This window comes from Mus musculus, chromosome 5, assembly GCF_000001635.26.
Source record: "Mus musculus strain C57BL/6J chromosome 5, GRCm38.p6 C57BL/6J".
Taxonomy (NCBI): Eukaryota; Metazoa; Chordata; class Mammalia; order Rodentia; family Muridae; genus Mus; species Mus musculus.
Window position 1 is genome coordinate 112,230,136 of NC_000071.6, and position 14,505 is coordinate 112,244,640.

The 14,505-nt window shown below is 50.7% G+C and overlaps 1 long non-coding RNA gene across 1 annotated transcript, besides 1 other annotated feature; it reads right to left on the reverse strand.

The window, feature by feature from the left end:
• Window positions 5,994-10,385: an enhancer, noted in NCBI's record as "VISTA enhancer mm1451". NCBI's record gives its function as "enhancer in: neural tube[10/10] | hindbrain (rhombencephalon)[10/10] | midbrain (mesencephalon)[10/10] | forebrain[9/10] | cranial nerve[5/10]" and the evidence as "EXISTENCE:transgenic organism evidence [ECO:0001131][PMID:17130149]".
• Window positions 8,039-9,518, reverse strand: Gm52821. Its single transcript, XR_003955957.1, has 3 exons — window positions 8,997-9,518; window positions 8,316-8,498; window positions 8,039-8,123 (listed from the first exon to the last, which is right to left on the reverse strand). It is a non-coding gene; the product is annotated as a predicted gene, 52821 (long non-coding RNA).

The following is a 14,505-nucleotide window of genomic DNA, read 5'->3' on the forward strand; positions in this document are numbered from 1 at the left end:
GCTGCACACAGCCTCCGTGAGGGACCCATGTGAGATTTGAACTCATGCTTCCAGGTTCTGTCATCTTCACATCCTTCTCTCGATGATTCACATGTCCAATGTGCCAGCTGGAGGCCAACAACACAGGATAACTGGGAGCACCAACACTGCCTCGGATACTTCCCTGTCAGGGATGCTCCTCTCACACAGGCTGGTTAGAAAGCCAAGTGCTTGGTCCCGATTCCTAGAACAGAGCAGCTGACCTTGGCTTCCCCTCCTGACCTGCCCAAGATACAAGCCAAAAGGTCACAGAGCTCGGCAGTGAACTGGGACGGAGCACATTGGTGGCCTCGTTCTTCTCTGAGAATTCCAAACCATTCATATCAGCTACTCATCTCCTTGCTATAATGGAAGACCGGACAAGACCAACTTAAGAAAGGAAGGGTTTATTTGGGTGGTCTGAGAGTGCAGTCCAGCATGGTAGAAAAGGTATGGCTACAGAAATATGGGGTAGTTTGTCACTCTGCATCTGCAGTCAGGCACTCAGGGCTCAACTCACTTTCCTCTTTTTAGTCAGTCCCAGTACCCAGCCCACAGGATGGAGCTGCCCACATACAGGGTGGGTCTTCCCTCCTCAGTTGAACCTTTCTGGAAACATCGTCACAGGCACATCCAGAGGTGTGTCTCCCAGGTGACTCCAAATCCAAACAAGCTGACCCTGACCATGAAGATGAGCTATCAGCCATCTTTCTCCTACCATGTTCTTGAATCCTCTACCAGTACAGTTTTCAAAATCTCTCTAGGGAAAAGACTGAAGGCAGGTGCCTTACTTCTGCACCCATCTTAGTTCTTTCAAATATCAGCAGTGTCTGGAAACATGAGTAGGGTGGAGAACAACAGTGCACACCATTATGGGAGGCTGTGGGCTCCATGTGGCATAGATTGCTCAGCACTGATAGACTCTAAGTGAGATGGAAACGGAATGATGTAAGAATGATGTAAGAAAGGGGTGGATCCAATGTCCAGATGATGTAAGAAGAGGCAGGCCCAATGTCCAGATGACATAAGAAGGGTTGGATCCAATGTTCAAGTGATATAAGAAAGGGGCGGATCCAATGTCCAAAAGAAGGGAGCAGGCTCAATGACCAGATGATGGAAAGAAGGGGGCGGACACAATGTTGCTGATGTAAGGGGGCACACACAACATCAAGCTAATGTAAGAAGGGGGGAACCCAAAGTCCAGCTGATTAAGAAGAGAGCGAAGCCAGTGTCCAGCAGACCCCCAAGCCAGTCTAGGGTTGCTTGGATGACCTCTGTCCCTGATTCTCCGTCATGAGTTCATTCTTCTGTGGATCTTTTACCACCTTTTGTTTATTTGCTGAAAACAAAACGGAGTGTAGCATCCTGCGCTGTCCACCCCTCTACATGGCACGTTCTCGCAGCTTCTGTGGGATTGCACACAGCCTGGTAGTGAGGGTGGGAATCCCTCCCACCCCCTCACTCCTCTAACTCTGACCCCTCAGCTCATCACCTGAGTAGGGATGATAAGTGGACATGACCAGCAGCATCACCATGGCTGCCCGCGGATCCCGTCTCCTGGGAGATGTTAATAGACACAGCTACCTTGAGCCCCAAGGGTCCATGAGTAGACACCCCCTTCCCTGCCCAAGGTACTAAGCCATTGTCCCCTGTCTGCCTTTCTTGAAAATGACCCCAGCCAACTCCTGTTGAGTGCTGGTTGTCAGGGCAACAGGAAGAGGCACCATCAGACTTCCACAAGATGCACTTGAGAATAAAGTGGGCACACTAATCTAGACCTGTACCCTTCCCCTGCCCTGTGTCTTCTATCCCCGCCTCTTCATAAGAGGCACTGTGGGGCACACCTGGCTTGGCCAGTGAGGTCCAGGGAGTCAGGTATCTACCCACTGCCCTTTGGATAAGCTGAAGGAAGCGTCCATATGCCTAGACTCCTTACTGGCCCCAGGCACAGACCAAGAGAAAGCCAGGAGCAGGGAGTCACAGGGTTCTGTGACAAAGAACATCCCCCACAGGGACAGTGGATTGTCCCCAGCACTGCCAAGTTTCCCCACTATGTGTCCATCCTGAGCCAAGAAGACCAGGAGCTTAGTGAAGGTGGCTCTACTTAGCACTTGCCCCCCTGGCACATGAGGGCCGCAGCAGACAAACCTCCGCCTACTGGGACCCGCAGACCAGGAGAGACATGAATTGACTCACAAATGGGAGTCATCGTGATCACTGCTACCATGAAGGCAATGGGGGGGGGGGGGGGAGGCATGGTGAAGCCACCAGGTCCTAAAGTGCTTACAAAGCTCCAGACACGACACCTCACACCAAGACTGCAAAAATCTCACAGATAACTGCAGTAAATACTGGTTGCTTGCTTGGTTTCAGGACTTTTAGCCTCAAAAAGCAAAGACAAGTCCAAAGTTAGGTCATTACAGAAGCAGACAACTCCAGGTGCTTTGTAGTGATCCATTTTCTATTGCCTTAGCAAAATGCCTGAGACTGGGGGTGGGGTGGGGGTGGGGCTTATGCAGTTTGTGTAGATCCTGACTTCTCATTTGTATGTGTGAATGTGGTGTGTGTGCGTGTGTGTGTGTGTGTGGTTTGTGTAGATCCCAGATTCTTCTCCTGTATGTGTGTATATGTATGTGAGTATGGTGTGTGTGTGTGTGTGTGTGTGTGTGAATGTAGATATGTAGATCTAAGCTTCTTTTTTTACATGTATGTATGCAAGTGTTCATTGTGGTGTGTAAGAGTGTGTGTGGTTTGTGTAGATCACAGCTACTTCATTGTGTTCAAATGTGGTGCATTGCATGTTTGTCTGTGTGTGTGTTTGTCTCTCTATGTGTGAATGTAGATCTGTAGATCTAAGCTTCTTCTTTGTGTGTATGTATGCAAATGTTCATTGCGTGTGTTTGAGTGGTGACTGTGTGTGTGGTTTGTGTAGATCACAACTTCTCCTGTGTATGTGCGTGTGTGTGTGTGTGTGTATAGCTATTTTTAATGTGTGTATGTGTTCAAATGTACAGTGTGTGTGTTTCTGACAACACTCACTCAGTTACATATCTTGGCTTCCCTGTAACCTTGGCCCTGAATATACACCACACACATGCTACTCAGCACTTGCAAGGCGTGGCCGAGGCCTGTGGCCGCTACCAACCACTGCACACACATTTGTGTGCTCTCTTTCCAACACAGTGACTGAATTGTGGAAAACAAGTATGGCTTTCCTGCCCTGGTCCTCAGCATGAGTCAGATCAGTGCACCTTTGGATTGGATTGTGTCAGAACGTTTGATTTTTTAAAATTGCTGTTTGAGTCACTGACCTGGGTTTCATTTAAAATAATAATAATAATTTAGGCTTGGACAGAATTTTCAGAAGCTTCTGAAACTGTCCAAAGGTTTCTATCATTTGTACTGTAGGTGAACCGGCATTCTCAGATTTGACGCTTAGAAAATCAAACTATTAATCAACTCTGAAAAGCTGAAGATGCCCTGGGTCCTGCAGGATCAGACGTCTTGAAAACATGCTCCTCTAAAGTGTGTTGGCTTCTGCCTCCAATAAAAAGTGAGCTTTCAGATGGAAGAAATGTTTTAAGTTAAAACAACTGGGGGCCTGAGGGACAGCTCAGTAGCTGAGAACATTCCTGCTCTTGCAGAAGACCTGAGTTCTGATCCCAGCACTGATGCCACCTGGCTCATAATCCCTTCTAATTATAGCTCCAGAGGATCCAGCGCCCTCTTCTGGCCTCCTCTAACACCTGCACTCATGTGGGCATAACCCCCAACACAAACACACACACACACACACATGTGCACACTCACACACATGCACACACATGCATGCATATACACGCACATACACACATTCACTCACATGCACACAAACACATGCACATACACATATTCACACATAGGCACACTCATAGAGACACCAATTAAAAGTAAATAAAAATCTTTTAAAAATATTTTTCCATTTTCAGGGTAATGATGATATTGCATGTGTGTGAGCTCTCTGTGTATGTGCATGTTCACATGTTCGGGGTCATACATGTGCATAAACATGTGTTCACATGTATGTAGAAGCCCTAAGGTTGATGTCAGGAATCATCCTCAATGGCCCTTCCTACTGACTCATTAAGGCAGGGGCTCTCAATCAAACTCAGAGTTCACCGATATGGCTGCCCTGCTTGCTCAGGGCATCCCTTGTGAGGCTGAAATTACAGACCAAGTGCAGTGTCCACCGCCCAGCATCTCCTGGGTTCTGGGAATCCAAACTTCAGTCCTCACCAGTGCACAGCAAGTTCTGTAACCACCGGGTTTTCTCCCCAGCCTCGACATGAACTTATCTGCTGTGACGTCTCATTGATGAATGCTTCCTTCGTATGTCTCTTTTATATATCTTTACATCCAGGATCATGGTCGCAAGGAGAGGGAAGTTTGAGATAGCCTGATGTGGACCATAGGTCTGAATCTGAGCTGCCTGCATTGGCTGTGCCTTGGTGACCTGCTCCATACATCACGTGTGTACCATCATGGTGGGTGGCTGTCACACAGCGAGGCAGGAGGCATCGGAGGCCCACCTCCATCTCTGTCTCTGTGTGTCTCAGTGTCTCTGTGCCTCTCTATATCTCTGTCTCTGTCTCTGTCTGTCTCTGTCTCTCTGTGTCTCTGCCTCTCTGTCTATGTGTCTCTCTCTGTTTATCTCTGTCTCTTTGTCTGTCTATCTCTGTCTCTCTATCTCTCTGTCTCTTGTGTCTCTCTTCCTCTCTGTTTATCTGTCTGTCCTTGTCTCTCTGTCTGTCTCTATCTCTGTGTCTCTCTGTCTCTATCTGTCTCTCTCGGGAACTAACCAGGGTCCCCCCAAGTTAGCTATATTAATACATTCTAAGGATGCAGATCCCAATAACCCAACCGCCCCTCCTCACCAGGCACCATGCCTTAAAGGACAACCTACCTCCTCCCAACACCACCTCATGAACCAAACCCCACCAGAGGTCAAAGAACAGCTCTGGGACCCTGGCTTCCCTACACGCCAGTACTCTGCCACTCTGTGCACTGTGAGGACCTGCCCAAGTTGTGACCTATAGCCCCTGACTCAGCAACCTCATTCTAGTTCAGATCTGAGGCTAGTTCTTGGTTCCCTGGCCTGGACGCCATATGCATGGGCTAAGCTGCAGAAGCAGGTGCAGTGAAAAGTTCTGTGTGCTCTGCTTAGCCAGGAGACAGTAATAGAGTACATGGTTTTTTCTGTGGCCACCATAGTGCCAACGTTTGGAAGGGGTGATGGAGGCCTCACATACGCAGGAATGCAATCAAGTGTCAGGTGTTGCCATGGGCCTCTCTGGGCACAGTGAGTATGAATAGGAGCTTTCTTTGGTTTCTCCTGATCCATAGAGCTGCTCATGTGCCCATCGTCCCCTTCCTAGGCAGGAATTATGATGGTGATGGACGTGTCTGTTTGCCTTCACATTCCTAGCGATGTCCCCCACCACACACACACATAAGGCTTTACATGGATTTTTGTGTGCTCAGGATGGATACAAACCTGTGTTTATGTTCGAAGGAAGGACAGAAGTTGTCTTAGTCAGAGTTTGTATACCTGCACAAAACATCATGACCAAGAAGCAAGTTGGGAAGGAAAGGGTTTATTCAGCTTACACTTCCATACTGCTGTTCATCACCAAGGAAGTCAGGGCAGGAGCTCAACGCAGGGCAGGAACCTGGAGGCAGGATCTGATGCAGAGGCCATGGAGGGTGCTGCTTACTGGCTTGCTCTCCATAGTTTGCTCAGCCTGCTTTCTTATAGAACCCAGAACCACCAGCCTAGACATGGCCCCACCCACAATGGGCGTGGCCCTCCCCATCAATCACTAATTGAGACAATGCCTCACAGCAGGATCTCATGGAGGCATTTCCTCAAGGGAGGCTCCTTTCTCTGTGATAACTTTCAAGCCTGTGTCAAGTTGACACAAAACTAGCCAGTTCAGAAGTCGGCCTCAGAAAACGTCCTTGTTGAATTAAGACAGTGTCTCTCCCTGTCCACAATTTTCCACTGCTCGTGGACTTTATAATTAGGCCAGGCTGACTGGCCAACAGGCTCCAGGGGTCTGCTCAGCTCTCCTTCCTCAGAGCTTGGAATACAAACGTTGACAAGCACTTCCAGAGTTCTTTAAGTGGGAGCCGGGGATGGAACTCGGGTCACCCTGCTGGCAGTACTAGCTCTTTACCCACTGAGCCATTGCCACAGCCCCTCACTCTGTCCACTCAAAGTATCCTTCTGGCTCCCATGGGCCCTGTGAGAGCCCAAGATTGCCTTTCTGCCTGCACAGCATTGGCTGATCAACTTCAACCCCTGCTTGCTGTATGGCCTGATACCCATGGCTTCTCAGGCACCTTGGGGAGCCTCTGCCTTGCCCCTCCTTGTGCCAGTCTGTGCCAGGTTCCACATTTACCCAGACTGCACCAGGCTAAATGTTCCAGGACAGCCCAGTGGACCAGCCCATAACACAGGCGGCTCTCACAACCCCTAGCAGACCCCAGTCCAGTTACACAGCAGCCCCTTTGGTTGGACATCACAGCCTTTGGCATGTGAGCAAAACCCAGAAGGGCCAAGTGAGGTGCCTGGAACCCGTCTCCTTCTGTGTACAGATGCTGTTGGGGCTGCAGACACTCTGCCTCAGCTCTGTCTTGTTCCCTTCCTCTGCCTTTCAGCCAGCTAGAGTCAAGTCAGGCCAAGCTTGTTCCTGGCTCTGCCTCTGCTCATCATCAAACTAACTAACTCTCTTCTCTCTCTCTCTCTCTCTCTCTCTCTCTCTCTCTCTCTCTCTCTCTCTCTCTCTCTCTCTCTCATTGTGAAGTATAACTCTGAATTTCCTTCCCACTATTGTCCCATGGCTTACATCTCTCCCTCCCTTGCACAGGAAGACCGTACTCGCCCATTCTCAGGAAAATATCATAAAGGACCTTAGACACAAATAGGCCCCCTGTGCCGCAGAGTACTAAGCACTGAGCCTTGCCCACGTGTGTATGCCCGTGTCTTCCATGCACAGTGCTCGTGGTCACTCAGGCCTTTTTTTTTTTTTTTTCCTATTAGCAGGATTTGAACCACACCTGCTCCGTGGAGGAAAGCCTGGGGCACCCAAGACTCACCCACTTCATTTAGTAGGCCCACAGCAAGGCTCTCGGAAGCTGGGATGCTGCTCTCAAGAACAGCAACAGAGCCTCCCGCCCCCCACGCTCCGTTCCTTGTTGAGTCTCTCTGCCCTCCTGCTTTTGTGCGCCTGGAGCTGCATGCAGGCCTCTGTCCCTCTGACCCTGCCCTGTCCTCGTCTCCCCGCTGGCTCACTCAGCCTCTTTGTCCCTTTGTGTCTGGACCACAGAGAAGGGCAGGGCATGCTTGCCGCCTCCAGCCGGCCTCATCATCCGTCTGCAAACAGTCCTGCAGATGCCCTGCACCTGCTCCTGGGCTCCCAGCCGCCCAGCAGGTGCCGCCCAGCCAATCGCAAAGCTACTGCGGCGAGAAAGGCAGAGGCCAGACCTCCAGCTGCTCCCTCCGCCCCCCAGAAGCAGGGACAAAGTCTTTCAGCTTCCCGACGAGGCAGTGTATGCAGCAGATGCTGAGGGGCCAGAGTAGGGGCAGAAGGAACTGCGGTTGGGGGAGGCGAGCCCTGCGGGAGACCCCACAGACACCACACTCAGGGTACACCTTCTCGCCCAGCCCCACCTCCCACCCAGACCCATCACTGGATCTCCGGCATTTCACTGGGTCATCCCCACCCCACCCCCACCCCCACCCCCACCCCACACTGAATCACCAAACATATCTGCTCCTGCTGCCTCTGCCAGGTGCTTCAGCCTGTCCCCTCTGCCAGTTCCAGAAGACTCTGAAGATGCAGGCTGACCTCATCCATCGCTCCCCTGCTGCTCACTCCGGCCTCAGGACTAGCAGCAAGCTTTATGCTGGCCTTCAGAGTCCTCCCCTAGCCTTGGCTGCCTGCTGGCTCAGTGGTCTCCGATCTAGCTCCAGAATTGCCAGCTGGACATGCCTGGTCCAATCTCTTGTTCTCAGGGGATCTGCTCATTTCCAGATAAAGTCAGTCTTCATAGGTTTATGACCCCTGGAAGATAGACCCTCATTTGGGACTGGCTTTAACATGGTATTTTAATTCCATGCGTGCACGTGCCTGCACACATTCACATATACATGCACATACGTCTACACACATTCTCACACACGATGAAGTTGCACACACATGCACACGTACATCTGCAACACACATGTCTACACACATTGCCATACACATGCTAACCTGTGAGACTCCTCAGGGAAGACATTTGCCCCTCTCTCAGCCTGGCAAAGGGTCTGCAAGGAAGGATACCCTCCATATCTGCATGTGGACAAACAGCTGAACAGGAAGCCCTTTTGGACACATTGTACAGATGCCCAAGCCAATCTGCAGGAGAGTGAGGGCTCTGGTCCGCTCCCATGTGACCTGCAATAGGGTAGTTCAGGTCTCCATCTGTCTCCCAAAGGTCTCCTGTAGAAGGCAACTCAGCCCTCAAGTACCCCTTCAAGGATGACAAATGCAGACCCTCTCTGGGGAACATCCAACATGTCTGGATTGGTAATAGTGTCTTCCTCCACATGTGGGTTGTGGGTACCTGACCTCTGCTTGCACAGAGGCAGGGCCACTGTGTTCACAATGCAGACGCCTCAGGAGGCACTAGGGCAGACTGCAGAGAAGGGACATGCACACTCAGGGCCTGCTGAGTTCCATTTCTGGATTGGCACTGCAGTTGTTATAGACACCGTCAGCTGGTATGGTACCAGGGATTGGCACCAGACCCACTTTACAGACAAGGATATTGAGACTGAACAAACAGGTCTGAGCTATGATGCAGCCCCAACATTCTTCATCCAAGACCACCACCATCCTAGTCCCACCCAGAATGCCCAGAAATCCCAGAGAAATCCTCTCAGCCAGCCGTACCCACTCTCTTGTTATCTCACTGTAGTTGTTCTGCACAGCAGGGCATTCAGTATTTATGAGATGCCCTCAGCTTTCTGTGGAGCAGCTGAGCTCTGTCTATGTGCTTGGAGGAGAGAAGCAGACCTCTGCAGTCAGTGACCCAGCAGGAGGGGGCTGGGCTGGGTTCAGGCTCTCATCTGGCATCTGCTGAGCCTGTGAGGACAAGTGGGGCTGGGAACATATGGGTGAGTCTGGAGACCTTTGTTCTCTGGCTTACCCAAGTACCCAAGGCACTTGCAGAGAGCCCAGAAGGGGGCTGGGTGGGCAAAAGAATGTTTGAAATGCTCAGTGGTCCAGGCACAGGGGAGGCCAGCCAGTCTCGCAGGGTGTGGGTGTGCAGGGTATGGGTGTACAGGGTGTGGGTGGGAGGGTATAGGTGTGCAGAATGTTGGTATACAAGGTGTGGGTGTGTACAACATGTGCACACAGAATGGGTGTGCAGAGCCTGGGTGTACAGGGTGTAGGTGTGCAGGGTGTGGGTGTGCAGGGTGTGGGTGTGCAGGGTGTGGGTGTGCAGGGTGTGGGTGTGCAGGGTGTGGGTGTGCAGGATGTGGGTGTGCAGGATGTGGGTGTGCAGGGTGTGGGTGTGCAGGGTGTGGGTGTGCAGGGTGTGGGTGTGCAGGGTGTGGCTGTGCAGGATGTGGGTGTACAGGGTATGAGTATGCACAGCATGGGTGTACAGGATGTGGGTGTGCAGGGGGTGTGCAAGGTGAGGATGTGCATGGTTTGGGTGTGCCCCTTCTGAACCAGTGTTGGGCACTGTCCCACTTCTCGCCCAAAGAGGAGAGTTTAGAAATATGTTGTCGGACCTGGGCATGGAGCAGTAGGAGAATTCTAGTCTAACAGACACTGATCTCTGGATTTGACCTCCAGCACAGCGTGCACACACACACACACACACACACACACACACACACACGGTGCGGGTGAAGAACTGGGGAGACGGCTCAGTTGGCAAAGTGTTTGCTGCACAATCACAAGGGCTATGTTTGATCTCGAGGCATCCACAGCTTGTTCTGTGACACTGGCCCGTAATCCCAGCCCCCAGGAAACAGAGACTGGTTAACTGATCCCTGGGGCCCAGCAGCCACCAGCCTCATCTAACCATGGAGCCCGGGAGAGATCCTGTCACAAAGGAGGTTTCCCTGAGGATGCCACTATAGTGTGCCCCACCTCCCCAGACTTTCTAGGCACAGGCACCCACATGCACACCAATATTATACATGAATGTAATGAAATATTACATATATTACATAAGATAAGGTAGGAACCCCAGGGTCAGTGGCACATGTCTGTAATCCCAGCATTTTGCTGGCTGAGTCAGAGAAATCAGCTCAAGTCCAGCCTAGGCTGCACAGACAAAATAAAACAAGAAAACAAGAAGAGTAAGACTTAGAAAAGGATACATAGTCAGAGATTTAATTGTTCTAGACGCAATCACTCTGCTCTGAACAGTTCCTGGGAGTGGGCTGATCCATGTTTCTGAGCATCCTGGAAGCCAATGAGAAAACGGAACACAGTTCAGAACACAGTTTCGCACAGGTCCACAGTGAGTCAGAAAACACGCAGATGTGGAGACTGCTATGGCTGCTTTGAGAGCAGGAAGAAGCTCAGGCCCCGACCTCACCAGGAAGCGCACTCTCCTTGGCACTAACTCTTCCTTGCCGATTGGCCCACCCCACTCTGCTCCAGCACCCACCCCGCACCCGAGAGCTGCAATCTTCAGCAGCGACTAAATGGATGTGTTTCCACAGTTCACCACGAGGGGGCAGTGCCACGCAGGTCCTGATCCACAGACCGCACAAGAGAGGACCAGGATGCTGGGGAGCTTGGGAGTTGCTAGGCCTCCATAGAGAAGCTGGAGGGTGAGGCGAGGGTGAGATGGGGGACAGTAAGTGAGGGTGGGGTGGAATGAGCCTCAGCCTGTCATTTAGAGAATCACTTGAGCTCAGGGCCAGCCTAGGCTAAACTCAGTCCCTCTTCTCTCCCTCCTTTCTTCCCCCCCACCACCCCTGACCTCTCACGTCCTCCCACTTCTTCCCCAACTCCCCTGTAGGCTTGCAGGTAAAGGCACTTGCTGACAAACCTGAGGGCTTGAGTTTGAACCCTAGAGCCTACGTGGTGGAATGAGAAAAATCAATGCCCAATGTTGACCTTTGACCTCCATTTGACAGATGAGGCACATATTCACACACACTTGTAATAATAACAATGTACTTTTCAGTGTAGTGATAACTTTTTAATAGTCCTTATCTAGCTGACTCAAGGTGCCTGGCATACTCTAGATGGGGGAGAGGTCTTTGGAGAGAGTCAGGAGCCCAGAATCTGTGCAGCATCTTGGCCCTGTCTTCTGTATGGGATTGCACAGTTGGCCTCAGTGTTCCCATAGGAACTAGGAACAAGAAGGCATAGTAATGAAGGATCATGGTCACTGTGAGAGAGAGAGAGTCAAAAATGAAGGCTCAGAGCTTCGCAGCTCTAGGGCAGAAGTAGGAACATCCTCCACCAAGCAGTGTAAGCTGCAGGGCCTATGTTTGGGGTAGGTGCTGGGGAAGTAAAGTCAGGGTTGGAAAATGTCAACAGAAATTTCCTCTTTAAATGTCACAAGAAATCCAAGTCTAGCAATTGGGGGGCGGTGTATATGATGACAGCTGGTTTTGGTTGTCAACTTGACTATATCTAGAGTTAACTAAAGCCCAAAACTGTCTCTCTGGGCACACCAGTGAGGAACGTTTTGCCTCACTGGATCATTTGAACTAGGAAGATCCACTTCTAATCCAGAACTCTGGGGTAGGAAGGCACATCTCCTAATCTGGGCCACACTTCTGTCAGCAGTCTGTATAAAGGGTTTGGAAGAAGGAAGCTCTCTCTCTCTCTCTCTCTCTCTCTCTCTCCCTGCTTTCTCCCAACCTCACGAGCCTGTTCCATCACTGACAAGAGAGCCTCCTTCTTTATGATTCTGGTGTATACTGAAGACCAGCTAAGACATGCAGCTTCACAAACTGAACAACTGCTGGATACTGGGACCTTCCATACATAGGCAGCTATTGTTAGATAGACAGACAGACAGACAGAGAGGGGTTCAGTAAATTTTGTTACCCCAGAGAACCCTGACTAACACACTGTGCAAGGATGCGGCGTCTCCCTCAAGGGGCACAGAACTCTGCTGCTGTTCTGTTCCTCGATGTGCTTGCCTGATGCTGCCTTTTTGTTGGCAATGGCAAGGAAGACTTGGAGCAGAGCCAAGGGTGGGCAGGAAAGGGAGGCACCTCCCACCTGTGGTTTCCCGTCCATTAATCTAGTAATTACAGCCCCGGAAGGAGGGTGGGCAGATTCCCCACCCACAGGGCAAGAAGCAGCAATGCATGACTCCTTCTTGGGGAAGAGAGGCGACAACAGTGCAGGGGGTGGAAAGGAAGGCAGCTTCCCCCTCCCCCTCCTGTTTCTACTGTGAAGCAGTTTCCTCTGAGGTTAGAACTTTCTATCTCTGATGGCGGCTCTCTAAGACTCAGGGTGTTTACGGGAGATTAAAGTAGCAGATGAGCTAAGGGGATGAGACTGCATTCCTTCAGAGGAGCTCCTTAGCTTCAGGAAGTCCCTGAAACTGAGCAGATTCACTAGGCCCCTCCCTAGTGGTAAAGCGAATCACTCTCAGAGGAGCCCAGCTACCTGAAAGAGGCTCATATCAACTGAGACTCCAGGAAAGGTCACTCTCCAACCTGTTGAGCTGTCTGCAGACTGGGCAGCATGCTCCAGGCTCCCAGCTTTGTGAGCTGTCACCTGTGCTAGGGTGGGCTTTGGTGGCACAGCTGTCTTAAGAGTCACTTATGCTCCTGTAAGTAACCCCAGTAAAACTACCTCACGGCTCACCAAGTTTGACTTTAACGGTAACTGAACTTTGACCTGTCACTGAATCCCTATCTGGGGTGTGTGAGCTTTGTTCACTGTTCCTGGGAACAGCGTCAAACATCTTCTCTCTCACATTCAAGCTGTGGTGGTTCCTTCCCTGCCCTCAGGTGCCATTGAAGCCTAGTCTGTATTCTCTACTCCTGGACATTGGCACACATCAACAGTGGGAGGAGCCACACGGAGGAGACCAGCGGGCATTGGCTCACAGCAGCAGTGGGAGGAGCTACACGGAGGAGGCTGGTAGAGGAGGGGAGCACAAAGGCACAGTTGCTTGTCTTGTATTTCCTTTCCCACATATGCATCCTTGGACCTCAACACTGTGCCTTTAGGCAGAAGGGAACCCAAGGGTTGGAGGGGTAGGATGGCTGCTGGAGGTCACCCCATCTAATGAGTACCACCATAGGATCGAGACCCAGGTGTGACTCCCTTCCTGAGTAACCATTAGGACGCTTCGAAGAGCAGAGAAACAGATGTGGTTTTTTGGTTTTTTTTTTTTTTTTTTTTTTTTTTTTTTTTTGCTGTGTGGCCTTGGGCCAGACATTGACCCTCCCTGGCCCAGAAGCCCCTAGTTTGAGGGTGTCCTCCATTCTTAACCCTGTGGTCAGCCCTGTTTGCTAAGCTGTGTTCTCTGTGACAGGCGTTTCCTGCCTTCCAGTTGCTTTGGCCCAAATAGCGACAACACTTGAATTGTCTTTCTTTTATAACCTTGGGAGATTGACCTCCTGGGAAATTTTGAAAAATAATTTTATGCTCTCTGCTTCCCTCCCAAAATTGCCTTGCTGGGTCAACGTTTTTCTTCTTTATCACAACAGCACAGCCTCACATCTGGGACACCACCACCACCCTCTCCCCCCCCCCTTTTTTTTTTCAGTTGTCAGCTTATCTCCTGGCTTTGGCTTGAGCTGGCTCGTAATGGAGGCTCTAGTGACCAACCCCCCACCCTTCCTTCGTTCTGTACGACAATCTTCCTTGGCTTACTCCCAGGAACCTAAGCTACCCAGTTACTCATCTTACTTTCTTAACGTGATCCCATCAGACTTGCCGTTTATAACCCTCAGTTGATCCCCTTGATTATCTCTGTATTATACCCTGAAATCTTGCATCACCCATAGCCGGGTAATTTAACCCATAGCCATGGGCTGGGTAGCCTCCGGCAAATTCCTTGACTTCTCTAAGCCTCACATGCTGTATAGTCCAGGCTAGCCTCAAACTTAAGCAATCCTTTTGCCTCGGTCTCTTGAGTGCTGGGATGACAGGCATGCACCACCAAGATTGGTTTATCAAAATACTCAGGGGGGAGGGGATGTAGCACAAATTTAGCATAGACAAAACAGGACAGAGGCAGGGCTGGTTTCTAGCTCAGTGGTAAGCTATTTGCCTGGCATGCATGGGGACAATCCCTATAAGTCTCTCTCTCTCTCTCTTTCTCTCTCTCTCTCTCTCTCTCTCTCTCACACACACACACACACACACACACACACACACACACACACACACATACACACACACTAAGCAGGATGCTTTATAACTAAATTCCAGCAAACTCCAAGAGGATGGTGGT